General features: G+C 40.5%; 1 non-coding gene across 1 annotated transcript; it reads left to right on the top strand.

The window, feature by feature from the left end:
- The first annotated feature begins 14611 nt into the window (after positions 1-14611).
- LOC131741931 (U6 spliceosomal RNA) lies at positions 14612-14718 on the top strand. Its single transcript, XR_009331283.1, has one exon. It is a non-coding gene; the product is annotated as a U6 spliceosomal RNA (small nuclear RNA).
- Positions 14719-17687: the final 2969 nt, after the last annotated feature.

Here is a 17687-nt window from a genome sequence, read left to right as displayed (position 1 = left end):
TGTAAGCCCTTGACTCTTCCTCTTCATGGAACACTCTTTCAGTTCTACCCAAATCTGTGTCTCCTGAATTGCGGTTCCTAAGACCCCAAATAAAGCTCTTTGTTCTTTGCAGAACAGTCTCTGTACTGATTCTTGTTTAACAGGAGACAGATGTGGGGAGGGATGCAGGCAGCCTCTTGGAGCTGAGAGCAGTCCTTGGTTGAAAGGCAACAAGGAAGCAGCAGCCTCAGCCCTACAGTTGCAAAGACCTGAATTTAGCCAACAACCTGGATGACCTCGGAAGTGACGTCATTCCCAGAGCCTCCAAAACAGCACACGGCCCAGAGAACACCTTGATTTCAGCCTCATAAGACCCTGAGCAGGGTTCTCAGCCATATCGTGCCTGGTCTTTGTTATCAGCTCCTAAATTTGTGGTAATTTGTTATGCAGAACCAACACAGGGGAAGTGAGTTATTTTATTTGTATATTAAATGAAAGACTGGTCCCAGAAAGCCAAAGAACTTCAGGATGATTCGGGTAAATGACGACTCTCACTTGGAGATATTGAGAACAGGGCCAGAGGATATAAAACAAAATTTAGCTGTGAGTATCTTTATGTGATGAGGTAGATTACAGGTTCTATTTCTTCTTTTTTGCTTTTTCTCTTCCTTAGAGCATGTCTCACTTTTACAATAAGACAAAAATAAAGGAAACGATTTCCAGGGAAACACAAGGCAGATGTCAGATGGCCAGAGACTGCAAAATGAGTAGACAATCCTTTCTGCCCTGCCTGGCAGCTCAAAGCCTTCCCTCTTTTCAGGCAAACGTTTGGATACCTGACCCCTATGAGGTCATGGATGCCCAGAGCAAGCCCTTTGCATCACTGACTAATAAAACTTGGAGGTGATCAAGCCTATCCCTCTCTCCTTGTAGGTAAGGGAACTGATTCTCAAAGAGACCAACTTATCCAAAGCCACGCAACTGATTGGTGGTAGAATTGGGATAGGAATGCAAGCTCTCTCCCTTCCCACCCTGCCTTCTTTCCTCTTCACTCCAGAGTTGCCATGGGAACATTCCATTTTAGAGCTGGAAGGAATCTTCACTCTCATCTGGAGTAAGATCCTCATTAGGGAGACAAGGAAATAGAGACACAGAATTGATGAAATGTTCTCACTAAGATCACTCACCAGAGAGTTGGAAACAACAGGGTTAGAATTCTGATTTCACTATTTTCCCCGGTCTTCTATCAGCCATTTCGAATGTAATTCTCTCCAGTCTGTTTGAAGGTTGGTGGCATTGAGAAACTTTTTTTTTTTTTTTTTTTTTTTTTTAACCTGATGCTTGTGGCAGAGAAAGAAACACATTTGCCACTTACTTTCTGCTTTAACCTGGGAGCAGACTTACACCCCAAACACATTCAGCATCTCCCTGCACCTCTGCGCTGGCTCTAGAGGAACATTTGCAGAATGCATCTGAGTGTGACACCAAGGGCTGCATCTTACTAGGGGGTGGGTCTGCGTCCTTGGAGTGCGCTCTCCTGTGGCCCTCCTTTTTCTGTGGCCACAGAGGGAAGGGCCACTGAGCAGCTCCAGCTCAGCTGGCTCTGCAAACTCAGTCCTACATTAGAGGACATAGGGAGTGAAAAGCCCCACGTAGCGTTTAGGGTTTGGCCTATAGGCATTCTCTGTGCTTGTCACCAGGCATTTAGCTTTCCCTCTGCATCTTGCTTCTCAGACCTTTCTTTCAGTGTTGTTACCGAACCAAACTCGGGTCCATTCACCCACATGCAGTAGAGCCAATCTACTGACACTGGGTCGTGGTGAAGGAAAGTGCAGCGTTTACTGCAGGAGTCAAACAATGAGTCCAGGCAGCTAGTGCTCGAAAAACCCAAAGTCCCTGATGTGTTTCAGCAAAGCCTTTTTAAAGGCCAGGTGAGGGGTGGGAGCCTCACAGGGTATGTGATCAGCTCGTGCACAGTTCTCTGATGGGGAGGTAACAGGGCCATGTCACAGGGGTTAACATTATCAATTCTCAGGCTCCAGCAGGTCTGGAGGTTACATACTCATGGTCATCAAGCAGTTGATTTTATCCATTTGGTGGGGGTTTTAGCCTCTATAAAACAACTCAGGAAGTGTGCGTCAGATACTATTATCTGGGTACGTCAGAGAAGAGCTACAGCAGAGGATATGGGGAAGGCGTCTGTCCCGGGAAGACCCCATAGGGTCCTACTCAGTTATCGTGTTACTGGAAAGGATTTGCTCCAACGTGGGATTTATTTATGCAGATACACCCAAGGCATCCAATGAAGTGGGAAATATGGCTGACGAGAGGTTTCATGAGATTTCAGGCAAGAATTGTACAAGGTAGAATGGCCTGAAAGAAAGGGAAGAGAACAAGTATTTGCTGATACTCCCTGCACGTCATGTATAGTGCTAGGTCCTTTAACATACAGCAAAATTATATAAATTAAAATTTACTGAGTGTTTTCTCAGTTCCACTGAATGAATTTAATTAGAGCCCAAGGATGATATGTGGGAATTACACGGAATACAGAAAGTGCCTGTTGTTGATAATGACAGGGATTAGAAATGGCATTGCCTCCAGGAGATCCAAATGCAGTGGACCCTCTCTTACCTGGCACGGCCAGGGGATGAAGAGTTCCAGCCAACTGCATATTCTTGTTGAAGGGAAAGGCTCACTTCCAAGTGCTCTCTACGTTTGCATTCATTGGTGCCAGTTTAATCAGTGTTGAAAACATGTGGAAATCGACTCTCTCCTTGCCTGGTGTGTGGGAAGAACAGTTGGATCACTGCTTTCCCCTGAAGCAAATTTGAGCTGATTGGCTTGGAGTAGCCAGAATCCCATCTTCTCATGAGTGGAGGAAGCATGTCTGGGTGAGAGGATTTCAGGGTGTTTGTCATTTGCAGAATCTCAGCTGTTTCCAAACAAGGCTGATTATAATACACCCTGAGGCTGGAGAGGCTATGAGTTCATGCTGGGGGTGGGGGGGACAGTCAGGGACACATCACCACCTGTGTATGTTTTGGGGTGATTCCAATTTCTGAACACCTCCAATTCCATCTTTCCCCCTTTCCTCCCTCCCTCTCTCTGTTGCAGCCAGCCTGAACTTTTATTAGCTTCTCTAATGAAACACACTCTCACCTCCATGCGTTTGAAACAGCTCTTTCTTCTAGATGGAACGCTTCTACCCTCCTTAACATCCCTCCTTCCACAAACCATCTGTGCTAAGAACGAGATTCTTCTAGTCTCAGACTAAACGTCACTCCCTCAGGGAAGTCATTTCTGGCTCCCCCATCCCCTAAGATTAGGTTAGATCCCATTACATCTTTCCTCCCCACCTCCAGGCATCTCTCCTAGATTGGAAGCTCTTGGAGGGGAGGGTCACATCCACCTTTTCAGCTTTTTATCCTCCTTGACCAGCACGGTACTAAGTACAGAACCTAGAGTAAATATCTGCTGAGTAAACAACTTTTTCTCTTCTTTTTTTATTTTTTAAAATTTTTATTGAAATATTTACAACGTTGTGTTAAGTTTCAGGTGTACAACTAAGTGAGTCAGTTTTATATATATATATATATATATATATATATTCTTTTTTAGATTCTCTTCCATGATAGGTTATTACAAGATATTGAGTATAGTTCCCTGTGCTATACAGTAGGACCTTGTTAGTTACCTATTTTATATACGGTAGTGTGTAGCTTTAATCCCAAACTTCTAATTTATCTCTCCCCCACCTTTCTCCTTTGGTAACCATAAATTTGTTTTCTATGTCTGTGAGTCTGTTTCTGTTTTGTAAATAAGTTCGTTTGTATCACTTTTAGATTCCATATATAAGCAATATCATATGATATTTGTCTTTGGGTTACTTAACTTATTATGATAACCTCTAGATCCATCCATGTTGTCTGAAAATGGCATTATTTCATTCTTTTTAATGGCTGAGTAATATTCCATTGTATATGTATGTATGTATGTATGTATATATATATATATATATATATATATATATATATATATACACCACATTGTCTTTTACCCATTCATCATGTCTTGGCTATTGTAAATAGAGCTGCTATGAACATAGGGGTGCATGTATATATCTTTCGAATTATAGTTTTGTCTGGATTTATGCCCAGGAGTGGGATCACTGGATCATATGGTAGCTCTATTTTTAGTTTTTTAAGGAGCCTCCGTACTGTTCTCCATAGCTTTCATATCACATTCTTATCAACAATGGCAAGCTTAGGGTGGGTCTCAGTAAACATTCACAAGATGAACTAGACTGTCTAGAGCAGGGTTTATCGAATTCTGGCTCATGTGCCAACTTCAGCCTGTCACTTGGATTTATTGAAACTGGTTTCATTGGTTTTACTGAAACACAGTCACGTCCATCTGGTTATGGATCATCTATAGTTGATCGTGGGTCACAACAGCAAAGCTGAGTAATTGCGATAAAGACTGCACAGCCCACAAAGCCAAAAATATTTACTATCTGGCCAACTCCTGGTCTGGATTCTTTCCTTTCAAGTCCAAGAAGAGTTATAAGTAAATAACCACTTTGAAATACCTCCTCTCCTTTTGATTTTTTGGTCTCCTCTTATAACCACATTGAGTCTTCCCATTCATCTTTAAACCCCAGAGTTCCATGCATTATACACTAAAAATGTCTAAGGTTTAAAAATTTTTAATGTTTAGGAGAAAATAATAAATAATTGTGTCTTGGGTCAAAAGTCATTGAAGACCATTTCTAGTTCTAAAATTTTCTTCCATTCTCTGCTTCTTCTCTGCCTAATTAAATCTTACCAACATCCAGAGCACAGATCAAATTTCCCTCTTTGATGAGGTCCTGCTCTCCCTTCTCTGAGGTTATTCCTATAAAACTTAATGCCTGAGCCATTTCTTTGGGGCTCCCTGGTGACAGCTCTTACATTGTCTTATGCCATTATTTAATGTATATTAATTCTATTTTCCCAGTTAGATGCTAACCCCCTGAGGGTGAGGTCACTAAGTACAAAGTTTGAACTAAAAATGTTATCAAATTTAATTCGCATCTTCACAATCCAGTTTGTGCAAATGGGCTTATATAAGATTGAATATCCACATTTCACTAGTTTTGCTTCAACTACTCGCAAAGAACCTGCAAGTCTCTGTAGAGCATCCCTAGTTTACGTCTGGGAATCTCCCAAGTGTTGTCTCATTTGTGCTCATTAACCAGGCTGTTAACTTGGCCACTGTGTGATATGCAAAATGTTCTTTCTCTCCTGCTCTGCCCTTGGCTGTGTATTCTGCCCCTTGGGTGGGCTACTGTTATCTCAGTGTGACCATGCCTAGCATACAGTCCCCTGTGTCCCCAAGGCTAGACTATGACTTGCAGGGCTTAAGATGCTCAAGCCATATTGTACGGCTATTAAGTCACACAGAAGATGAATCGAATCACCCCACACATGTGCTGCTTTGCCCCCTGGGCCACAGAGCATCTCTGCTTGATCCCACATCATTAGAGCTCCTGCAGCGTCTGCTGTCCCTGTGTTATACACTTTGTAGCCTCTGCGATAATGAATCTCTGAAGATGTCCCATCCCCAAGAACCCCACTTTCTGGTATCTATGCCCTTAAGTTGTCTCATCCCACAGTGAAACTGCGCTAGCCCTGTGTAACTCATAGAACGGACCAGAAGTGATTCTGTTTGACTTCCAAAGCTGGGTTCTAAGAGGCTTTGCAGTGTCCATCTTGGTCTCTTTGGACACTTGCTCTGGGGGAAGTCAGCTATCATGTAACTAGGTTGAGTATCCCGAGACCATCATACTGTGAGGAAGCCCAACCTGGTCATGTGGAGAAAAAGCGATGCTGGTCCACCCTCAAATGTTTTGGCCATCTCAGCCCAGACACCAGGCATGTGAGCGAATTAGTCACCTTGGACATTCTAGTTTCAGCAGATGCCACACGGGAAAGAATTGCCCCCACATGGCCCCAGATACACATCCCAGTTGAGCCATTCCAGCTATCTCTGGCCATTCAAATTACATCAGCCATTGTGGAACGTGGACAGACCTGGAAGGACAAACCAAATCCCTGACCCACAGAATCATGAGCGTATTAAAATGGTCATTCTTTTATGTCACTAAGCTTGGGGCTGTTTTAGTATGCAGCGATATCACTGGAACACCTGTTTCTACTTCTTTCTTGAAATTTCATGCTAATAAACACGCGTAGGTCAGCCACTCTAACAGCAAATCAGACATGCCTAGACAAGCCATATTCTCAGAGATGAATATAACCGAATTTCGGGGGAGGGACTCCCCTCTAAAACATGTCAGGTATCTGTTGGATGGATGAAGGAGGAAAGGAAGAAAAAAAGGAGGATTCAAAGAAGGAAGGGAGGAAGGAAGAAAATAAGAGGACATGGTTTCAGCAAGAAAGATACAGGATGGGGCTTTTGTAGGGTATCATTGGGCATAAACCATTCAAAGTGATTTTCAAAGTTCTACCAGCTTCACCACACCAGTGCTTCAGGCATCCTCTGCTTGCCTCCAGTGTTAGGTAGGTAAGTCATAATGACCATGTCGATAGGGCAACCTTACCCTCTTTCCTTGCTCTGCTCACTGGAGTTCATCTGCCCGTTGTTGCCACCCAGGGAAGCTGTGATGGGCTATTTCAAGAGCAGGGGTGGCCACAGACCTTCCTACCACCCATGCACAGGTTGTCTTTGTAGGTGGTACCTACACAGACAGAAGCCTCTGACGGTGATATCTGTACAATGTGTGTGACGCCCGCAACTGTGCCCTTCAGTCAAGCTGCTTCTGGTTTAGGAACGAGGAGCACAGTGGTGGTTAGCAGGTCAAAAGGGACCAACAGCATAGACTTGTAGAAAGAAGTGAAGACACCATACAGGAACCCAATGGCTAATGAGAGAGAAAGTGGATTAACTGAACTAGTAGCTGTATGCCTAGGCTGGCTGCTGCTTCTACTTCCGGCTTCCAATCCAGTTCTTAGGAGTAACTCCCTGGTCCTTTTCGTGGGCAGCGAGTCTCTGATTTTCTTTTTTCCAACTTAAAAATCTTCCAGATAACACAAGGGACAAGAAGAGAAACTTGGCTTCCATTTTCACTTTATAAGTGCCTCAATCTATGAATTCCCCCAAGTGACAAAACATATCCTAAAACATGAAACATATACCATTCTCTCCTTCGGGTGCCAACCATCCTTCAACACATCGTCACGAATCCTGCACTGATGTTAACAGTCCTCTAACATCCTGAAAAATGACTGCATCCATCCACATCTTCTGCAGTTGCTCCAGAGTGATAGAAGCAGTGATTTATTCAAAAAGAACCTTTGGCAGGAAGAAAGTATAGCCCTCGTGATTTTCTCTGTAGCTGCCCTAAATCTTTGATAAACAGGCTTTCTCCATCTCAGTTAACATGGGATTTTGATTTCAACATTTTCTTTTCTTCCAGGGGTAACTTAAGGGAATTTATCCCAATTTCTTAGGTTTCTGAGTGGTTTTCACAGGAATTAACATGTGAATCAAAGTGCCCCTGGGTGACCCAGCCTCCCAGAGGCTATGGCACATGATGGTTAAGATGTGGACCCTGGAGGTGGGCTGCTTTGGTTTATCTGCTCTACTGCTTACTGCTGTATGGTCTAGGGTAAGGTTCTTAAGCTTTTGAGTCTTGTTTTACTTTCTAAGAATGGAGTAACAATGTATCACTTTGTGATGTTGAAAGAGTTAAATAAACAAATACATAAAAATTCAAGACTCTAAGTAGGCCTATGATAAAGTGTCAGCTACTATTCTTATTATTTGTAAATATTTCTGATAGCCACAATCTAGCTTGTTTCTTAACTGTGTGAATTTGCTTCTTTTTTTTCACTTTTTGAGCTTTTATTCATGTATAATATACACACAAAAGGGTGCCAAGGTCATAAGAGTACAGCTCAATGAATTTTCACAAACTGACCACAGTCATGTAAGCAGCCCCAGATCAAGAAACAGAGAACATCACTAAGACCCAAGAGGCAAGCATCCCCCTCACTTCTCCTTCTACTCACTACTTCCCGAGGAGAACTGCTATTCTGCCTTCTAACGCCATAGGTTAGTTTTGCCTGGTTTTGAATGTTAGAAAAATATAATCTTCCAGTATGTACTCTTCTGGGTCTGGCTAATTTTGCTCAATATTATATTTGTCTGATTCACTCATGTTGTTGTATGTATAATACTATATATATATATATATATATACTATATATATATACTATATATATATAGTATATATACTATATGCTATATATAGTATATATAGTATATATATATACTATATAGTATATATACTGTATACTATAGTATATATACTATATACTATGTAGTATATATATAATATCCCACCATGTGAATATGCTAATATATCTGTTCTACTGCGGATGGGAATTTGTGTAGCTTCCAGTCTGGGATGTTATGAATAGCATTACAAACATTCTTGAACATTTCTTTGGGTGGACATATGCACACATGACTGTTGTCAGTGGAGTGAGTGATCATGGAGAATGGATAAGTGTGGTTTTAATAGACATTGCTAAACAATTTTTCAAAGCTACTGTGCCGCTTTACACTCCCACCCCTTTTATGTGAGAGTTCCTGGTTCTCCTCATCCCTGCCACTAGTATTTTCTGTCTTTTCCATTTTAGTCATTTTGGTAGGTGTGCTGGTTTTGCTCTTGAAAATCAGTTTGGCAAAGAACAATGAAAAGAACAGTAGAGTAAAAAAAAATTTTTTTTTAATTTGAGCCCCTAACTCTAATTTACCAATTTCACTTCCTAGATGTGTGACATGGTGAGTCATTTTACTTCTCTGAGCCTATTTCCTTGTATTTAAAATGAGGCTAATAATGTCCCCAGGGAATTCAAAGCCCTTGTTTCAAGGAATGCTATGTGGGCATTTGTGAACACCTACTCCATCTTGTTTTCAAGTCCGTTTTCTCTCTGGATGCTAGAACTTACTCATCTGCTGGAGCTGTACACCAATAACAAACTGTAATCATTAGGTCGAGGTAGTAATTTCCATGGTTGGAAAGTTAGGGCTTCATGGGTCATGCTGCTCTCTCAACAGGACTTTTTTTTTAAAACATCTTTATTGGAGTATAATTGCTTTACAATGGTGTGTTAGTTTCTGCTTTATAACAAAGTGAATCAGCTATACATATACATATGTTTCCATATCTCTTCTCTCTTCCGTCTCCCTCCCTCCCACCCTCCCTATCCCACCCCTCTAGGTGGTCGTAAAGCACCGAGCTGTGACAAAATGAGAGAGTGGCATGGACATATATACACTACCAAACGTAAAATAGATAGCTAGTGGGAAGCAGCCGCATAGCACAGGGAGATCAGCTCAACAGGACTTTTGAATACAAGATTACAACACAGAGAGGAGGTGGAGGATTTGTTTTCCTCCTATTTAATAAATTAAGAAGTGAAAACATAACCTGGTGATAGTTTAAAACTGTTCACATATTTTAGGACCCCTAACTCTATCTCATTTGTTGGCCAAGGGGGATATCTCAGCCACAGGAAAGCAAAATTTAACTCATGGGGGAAAGCCACAAAAAAGACTTACCAAGATGATCCTTAAACAGTGGAACTCAGAGAGAACAGATTAATCTGGTCACAGAAGTCCCCTAATGGCTGTGCAGTTGCCTTCACTTCTAGTTGTTGCTACTTTTGCAGGATGACTTCAGACAATGTGATAAGATGACCCAGGTTCAATTTAGGGACATCTTGCTTCCTCTTCTCCTTAATATCCCTTTAAGGATATACTCATAGATACCTAGAGTATCAACTAGCTGACTCAGACATCTGGTAGACCAGTTTGTCCCCACATGTGTACTTGTAGATTCCCCAAAGCAGCAATGCACATTTAACTAGAATCTCAGCATCAAAGATTTTTCCATTCACTCTTTAAGGCAAGGGTCTTTCATATTTTCGAGAGAGAAATTCCTTGTCTTTAGAGCTATAAAGAGCCTCAGAAATAGTTCCATCTGCTTCTGTTACAAATGATAAAATTGACGGCAAGAAGGGATAAATGACTTACACGAGGTTAAATTTAGTGACAGGCTGTGTTTGTCCAAATTTACTGATTTTTGAGCATGGGATTTTCTTCAAATTCGACAAGGAAATTTGGAGGTGGGCGTGCAACCAAGGATAAAGACCTTAATTGTGATTGCATGGGGGTCTCTTTCTGCTGAAAAATATTACAAACTTCTTATCCTTCAGAGTCTGATTAAATGTCTCCTTTTGAAAACTTCCCTGAGCTTTCACTTGATGCAGATGAAATTAATCCCTCCTTTTTCTGTGTGCCTGGGGGAATTTTGCATATTTCTCTACTATACCATTTCATTCATTCATTCATGCATGCATTATTTATTTATTTATTTATTTATTCATGTGCATATGTATGACTGCATTCCCCAAGCATATCACATTTTCTTAAGAGTTTGTTTTCTAATTGTCCCTCATCTTCTTGAATCTGAGAACTGCCTGAAGTCAGGGACCACAAGAGGTTCATCTTTGCATCTTGCATAATGGCTATCACGGTGAGAGTAATACAAAGAGAGACAGACAGAGACAAAGAGAGAGACACAGAGGGAGAGAAAGAGAAGGGAGGAGGAAGAAAGAGAATGTAGGGTAAGGGAAGGAAGAAAAAGAAAAGAGAGGAGAGAATTTAGGAGATGTTATGGACATCTGCTGATATTTGCCTACTGAGCATCCGTATTCCCTTCTTCCATCTTTAGCATCAATATTTTCATCTGGGAGACCAGCCCTCTCTACTCTCACCCAGCCCATGGATCTCATGTGGGGCTGACCTCATAGTCCCCCACTCCAGGGATGTGCACACAAGCCAGGCTATCCAATCAGCATGTTCCATTCTTTGACAATAATCATGGGCATGTGTGACCAAGTCAGACTTGTGTAACTCAATTCTGGGAATTTTATGAGAACTACAGAAGAGAAACTCTCTTTCCACGGGTTTCAAGGGAGTGAGTCTGGGGTGCCAGCAGCAATTTTGTCACCATGAGGGGAAGAATCTGCCAGTGAACAAAACTTATTCAGATAGAAGCACAGATGAAACTGTGATTTGAGCCCCTGTATCCAGATGTGCCTGAAGCTGGTTATTTATGCATCTAGTCATATGAGCCAATGTAGTTCCTTTTTCCTGCTGAAACCAGTTTGAGTTATGTTTCTTTCATCTGTAATCAACAGAGCTCCAATTAATACAAGAGTTATAGGAGAAAAAAGAAAGAAAAAAGAAGAGGAGAAGCTTTGGGTGCCTTTGCGTTCTACTGGTAGGTCCTCTCCACTGATTGAGTATTCATGGTCTAACACATCAACAGAGCTTGTGAATGGACTCTCCTGTTAGGTGGGAGGGAAAGGCCATGCCAGGACAGACCCATGGTGGAGGTGTGTTTGGAGAATGGCCTCCTTCTCAGTCTTCTGAAATTTACTCTACCCACCTCTCCACTTAGGAATGACATAACCATGGTCACATCTCTCCCTTTGTTATATACAGCAAGTCTAACCATAAAATGATGGTCTGACCTATATTTTCAAAGCCCCTTCTATCTCTGACACCCCAGTTGCCTCAACTGGTTCTCCTGAAGCTTCAACCCAGTTTTATCCCCAAAGGTCTCTCAGAATCCCATGATAGGGCATCTTGGGTGAATCACCATCTCAGTTTTCCCAGGACTGAGGGGGGGATCATGGAACACAGGACTTTTAGTTCTGAAACACAGAACATCCCAGGAAATTGGGACAAGTTTGTCTCCCCAGACTGACATCTTCCCCTTAGCTGCTGCAGCCCAAGGGTAAGGCTCCCTCTGAGAGATCAGACATTAAAGAGCCTAAAATGACTGTGACCGGTCTCCAAGCATTTCAGAACTTTGCAACGGTCAGTGCCTTGTAAAAAAAATTGTTTAATTTTTAAGGCTCATAATGATAAAAGTCAAACATGTTATTTATAGAAAAGTAGATAGAAATAATAGGTAGGTAGGTAGGTAGATGGATAGATAGATAGATAGATAGATAGATAGATAGATAGATAGATAGATAGATAGATAGAGGGTGTGCCCTTATTCCCCTTACCTTGCCTTCATCCATTTTGCTGCTTGGAATTCAGATTGCTGTCAAGCCATCTTTGCTGATGCAAATGAGAACAGCCTAGGGATAGCAGAGCAACAAGGAAGGAGGATCCTGGATCCCGGAATGACCTCATGGAGCAGAGAGGCTAGCTTGGACTGCTTGCCTTGGGTCTCATCTTCTTTATATTTAAGTTATTACAATTTGGGGCTATTGATACACCCAGGTGAACTAACTATTTCATGTACATTATCTCATCTGACCATCGCTAGAGCTGTTTCTGAAGAGAAGTTAAGGACTCTGCCCTTGACTGCATACCTGGTTAGTGGCTGAGCTTCCAGAGGAGGCTAGTCGTGACTCACATACACTTTGGGCTCCTAATCACCATGCTTTACTGCCATTGCCACTTTTCCTTTTATGCAGTGCCTTCTAGTTCTATGATTATTATTAATTAAGGAGGCAGGGATTATTATAGTCCTTATTAGCCAGATCACTTAGGTAATTTGACTAAGATCACCCAGTGAATTAGAGATGCATCTAGGATAAAAGTTCCAGTCTTTGAGACTTCGGAACTTTGCCTTTTTCACTTGACTCCACCAATCAGACTCTCTTGGAAGGACCAGACTCCACCAGCCTCTCCTAATATTTTTTTAAATACTTCAATTCATTCAGTTTTAAAATTCAAGAATACTAATAACAGCTATTTTCCTTGAATTAAGGTGTATTTGACAGAAAAAATTCACTTGTTAGTCAAACATAAATGAAATTATGGTCAATTTCAGTCTCCCCTCCCACAGATTGTAGTATCTTTTACACTAGCTTTATTCATAATTTTTTATCAGTGAAAAGGAGTTTACTTTAAACACCCTCTCTTTGAGCAAACAAATGTTCTAATTCAGCCACAACCTGTCAGGCTTTGTTTATTGAGATTTAACAATGGTACCTAATTCTTATCGTCAATTTAGCATCCTTGAAACAGCTTCGCTCCCCAGTGCTAAAGTTTCCGACACTCTATTTTTCTTGCATCTTTTCTGAACTGTAGGTTCTAATTCTGTTCCAGTTAATTAGCGCTGTCTGTAATTTTAGACAACCCATATCTGTTAAGGCACCCCAGATTCCATCTTTGTTTCCAAAGGTGGATGTTTGTTGTGCCAGAAGGTACTTAGCTGCTGAAATAAACAGATGACGTATCACTTATAAAAAGTGCTGTTGCCTCATTGGGCAGATGTCTCTTGGTGATGGTGACTAAATATAGCATGCCGATTTTAGGGCAAAGATGTAATTTTAAAAAGTAATCATAAAACTATTGATTGGAAAGACGTCACTTTGATTTCCTGTTCACTGTGATTACAGAGACCTTCACCCTTACCAGGCTTAGAAATTTTTAACCCTTGAAAACTAAAGCCCTATCAGGAACAAATTTCATATTGGAAAACTAAAAGTGTATCTACCCAGAGGTGTGGGTGAAAGACTTGTTTCCGTCCTTTGATTCCAGCAATGAAAACACATTTAGGAGGGAAAAAAGGAGGTACTGTGGGAGGTACCATCTTAAATAATACTAATACTACTAACATATAATAGTTCCTACCATATTTCAAACTTCATTATGTGCCAGACATTGTAATAAGCACCTTATTTATATTATGGGTTCATTCAATTCTCATGGCATGACTGTAATAAGAGGAAGATGTATTTCACATGAAGCAAACAAAGCTTACATTTTATGGCCCTCTCACTTGCATGGGTCCTTTCTAAGGCCCTAGCAATGTGTTTCCATCATCACATGTTGTTTTGAAATTTTGTAAAAGTAAAATATTTGAACAGCAATGGTTTAAGCCTTGGCATTCTTTCTCCTGGGGGTTCTTTTTTGTTATACATCCCCTCATGTTGGTTAGTGCTAGAGAGGCTGAGAGCATCTGGGGATTTGGGATTGAGCTGCAGTAATACATCAGGATGGGGTTTAGTGGGATATGTTTATGTGTTTCTCATTCATTTCCATGAATTGTTAAGTGACTCTAAGCTACCCGTAAATGGCTTATCCCTATGGCTTCCAGGAATACTCCTGCCACACTGTGCTGACTCATCTAGTATTTTGATCCCAAACAGCAGGGCCAGAGGTGGTATTGCAATGGAGACAGAAGAAATGCAAGTAACAGAGGAGAAATTAAGTTTGAAGTATATGGAGTCAGAAGCTAGTCTATGGGAAATTCTTCTAAAGCATACAACTCATATATGAAACAAACTCATTAGCTTTTCCCAAATTTAGTGATAATCCTAAAAATTTACATGTCATTACTAATAATGAGTAGTGGAACTGAAAGTAAATTTTCTAAACCATGAAGAGCCGTATTAATTTTTCATCAGCCATGCTAGAAAAAAAGTTATAATTATTTATTTTCTCTATAGAAAGTATTTTTATCAAGTTATTGTCATATGAAGACAGAGTATACAGCCTGAGCATATAGGATAAAAATATTACAGAGGTGTTCACTTCGGCAGCACATATACTAAAATTGGAAGGATACAGAGAGGATTAGCATGGCCGCTGCGCAAAGATGACACGCAAATTCGTGACGCATTCCATATTTTTTAGTGGGAAGCAGCCACATAGCACAGGGAGATCAGCTCGGTGCTTTGTGACCACCTAGAGGGGTGGGATAGGGAGGGAGGGAGGGAGACGCAAGAGGGAGGAGATATGGGGATATATGTATATGTATAGCTGATTCACTTTGTTATAAAGCAGAAACTAACACACCATTATAAAGCAATTATACACCAATAAAGATGTTTAAAATGTATATATTACAGAGATTTATTAATCGTTAATAAAAACTATTATTTTTAAAATTTTGTGATGTGCACATTTGTCAGCTTTTAAAATTTGGAATCTGCTGCAGCTTCTTTTTATTCTAAATAAATATTTATTTTCACACCTGATTTTCATATTTTAAATTTTGTATTCTTTGACTTAAAGAGTGTATATAACATAATGTAACTTTCAGATCCCACAAAATGTTAAAATGTCTCAGCAGTAGAGATATTTATTTCTCATTTAATAAAACATCTAGAGATAGAGGTTTCAGAGAAAGTAGATTCAGCACCTAAACACTGTCAGGGCTCTGTATGGCTTTTCTGTGATTTTCTTGGTTTTCCTCTCATTACTGTAAGAGGCTGCTATAGCGCCAACAATCATAGGATCAGTAATATCTAAAATTATGAAGAAAGGAAGATGGGCTCACTCTTTTCTCAAGTCTCTCTCTTGTTGTTAGAGAGGGAAATCTTTCCCCAGTATTCTCCAGTAGATTTCCCTTTATATCCCATGATCCAGAAATGGTCATATGGCCTAACCTAAAGCAGTCATTGACAAATGAGAATAGGATTATTATGATCAATCTAGAAGCCAAAATTCATCCCCTGGGACAAGACACCTTGCCCTGAATGCCTGAATGAAACAGTACCCTACTGTCAACAAAGATGGAATGACTGTTGGTTAGGCAACCAGCAATGTTCACAATTGCATCATTGTCCCCTTTTTGTCCCCTTACATAAACAAGTTAAGGCTTAGTGATATAAAGTGTTGTGTCCAGAGTCACACACCTAGAAAGTGGTGGGTACCTTCACCTCTATTTAAAACCTATATGTGTTTGACTCTGGGACTCAGCCCATGTTTTATGCTATGTCATATAGCCTTCCCAACCCACAAGGCCACTGGTGTACACTACAAAGTTGTAGAACTTTAGGGAGCATGGTGAGGTGCTGAGGAAGGAGTATAGGGCAGCAGAATGCTTGCCAGAAAATCTCACGGGGTCAGAGAGGAAGAGGGGGCTCTGGGTCTTTGTACAGAGAGCAAATTTCAATACAATAGCGACCATTACAGGTACCCAAGATACATTTCATTGTTTTTGAGTGAATAAGGGAATTTCAGGTAGGGGGGATGACATAAATAAAATAATAGTAGAAAGCTAATGGATTGAGGGTAAAGAAAGACTGGGTTTGAATCAAATATCTACCATTTACAAGATGTGCTTCTCTGTTGAGCTTCTTCTTCTTATAATACCTTGTGTTTTCAGAGGAGGATATCTAGCTCCAGCTTGATGGGGTAAAAGAAAAACCAGAGGAACCACCAGCTTTATGCCCCTTCCTCTACAGGGGAGGAAACTGAGACCCAGAGAGGTAAAGTGACTTGCCCCCAAATCCCAGCCAGTTGGTACCAAAGCCCTCATCTACAAATCCAGTTTACTTATCTCTCAATCTGTCTTTTAGACCCTGAACTGGGAAGGCATCATTCTATGCTCAATTCCTTATACATTCTACTCAGATGATTTAATGTTAATAATATGCTTCTTTCCTTGTGGAAGCATGTGTATGATAACACTTAGCTGCACCATCTAATACTATGATTAAGTGCTACTTTTGAATTACTGTCTCCATTTCCAATAAGGTGTTTAGGAAGTGTCAAACCCAATAGAGATCAGGGATAATATTCCACATAGGATTCGTATGATTACTAGCAAGGGTGCATTCCATAGGATACCTTTCCTTTCTGGTCCTGCAGAGTCACCTATGCATCCATTCATTCATTCCACAAGATATACCACACACAAAGTATGCTGCTGCAAACTCAATGTATAAATGTAATCAGAAAGAAAAAAATATTTTTAAAAATTAGGTCCTGACAGATGGCTTCATAGGCGAATTCTATCAAACATTTAGAGAAGAACTGACACCTATCCTTCTCAAACTCTTCCAAAATATAACAGAGGGAGGAACATTCCCAAACTCATTCTACAAGGCCACAATCACCCTGATACCAAAACCAGACAAAGATGTCACAAAGAAAGAAAACTACAGGCCAATATCACTGATGAATATAGATGCAAAAATCCTCAACAAAATACTAGCAAACGGAATCCAATAGCACATTAAAGGGATCATACACCATGATCAAGTGGGGTTAATCTCAGGAATGCAAGGATGCTTCAATATATGCAAATCAATGTGAGACAACATTTTTAAAAATTGAAGGAGAAAAACCATATCATCTCAATAGATGCAGAAAAAGCTTTTGACAAAATTCAACACCCATTTATGATAAAAACCCTCCAGAAAGTAGGCATAGAGGGAACTTACCTCAACATAATAAAGGCCATAGATGACAAACCTACAGCCAACATCATTCTCAATGGTGAAAAACGGAAAGCATTTCCTCTAAGACCAGGAACAAGACAATGATGTCCACTCTCGTCACTATTATTCAACATAGTTTTGGAAGTTTTAGCCACAGCAATCAGAGAAATAAAAGGAATCCAAATCAGAAAAGAAGTAAAACTGTCACTGTTTGCAGAGACATGATACTATACATTAAAAAATCCTAAAGATGCTACCAGAAAACTACTGGAGCTAATCAATGAATTTGGTAAAGTAGCAGGATACAAAATTAATGCACAGAAATCTCTTGCATTCTTATACACTAATGATGAAAAATCTGAAAGGGAAACTACGGAAACACTCCCATTTACCACTGCAACAAAAAGAATAAAATACCTAGAATAAACCTAC

The sequence above is a fragment of the Kogia breviceps genome, chromosome 14, assembly GCF_026419965.1.
Source record: "Kogia breviceps isolate mKogBre1 chromosome 14, mKogBre1 haplotype 1, whole genome shotgun sequence".
NCBI classification, from domain to species: Eukaryota; Metazoa; Chordata; class Mammalia; order Artiodactyla; family Physeteridae; genus Kogia; species Kogia breviceps.
This window is presented reverse-complemented; position numbering and strand designations above follow the sequence as displayed.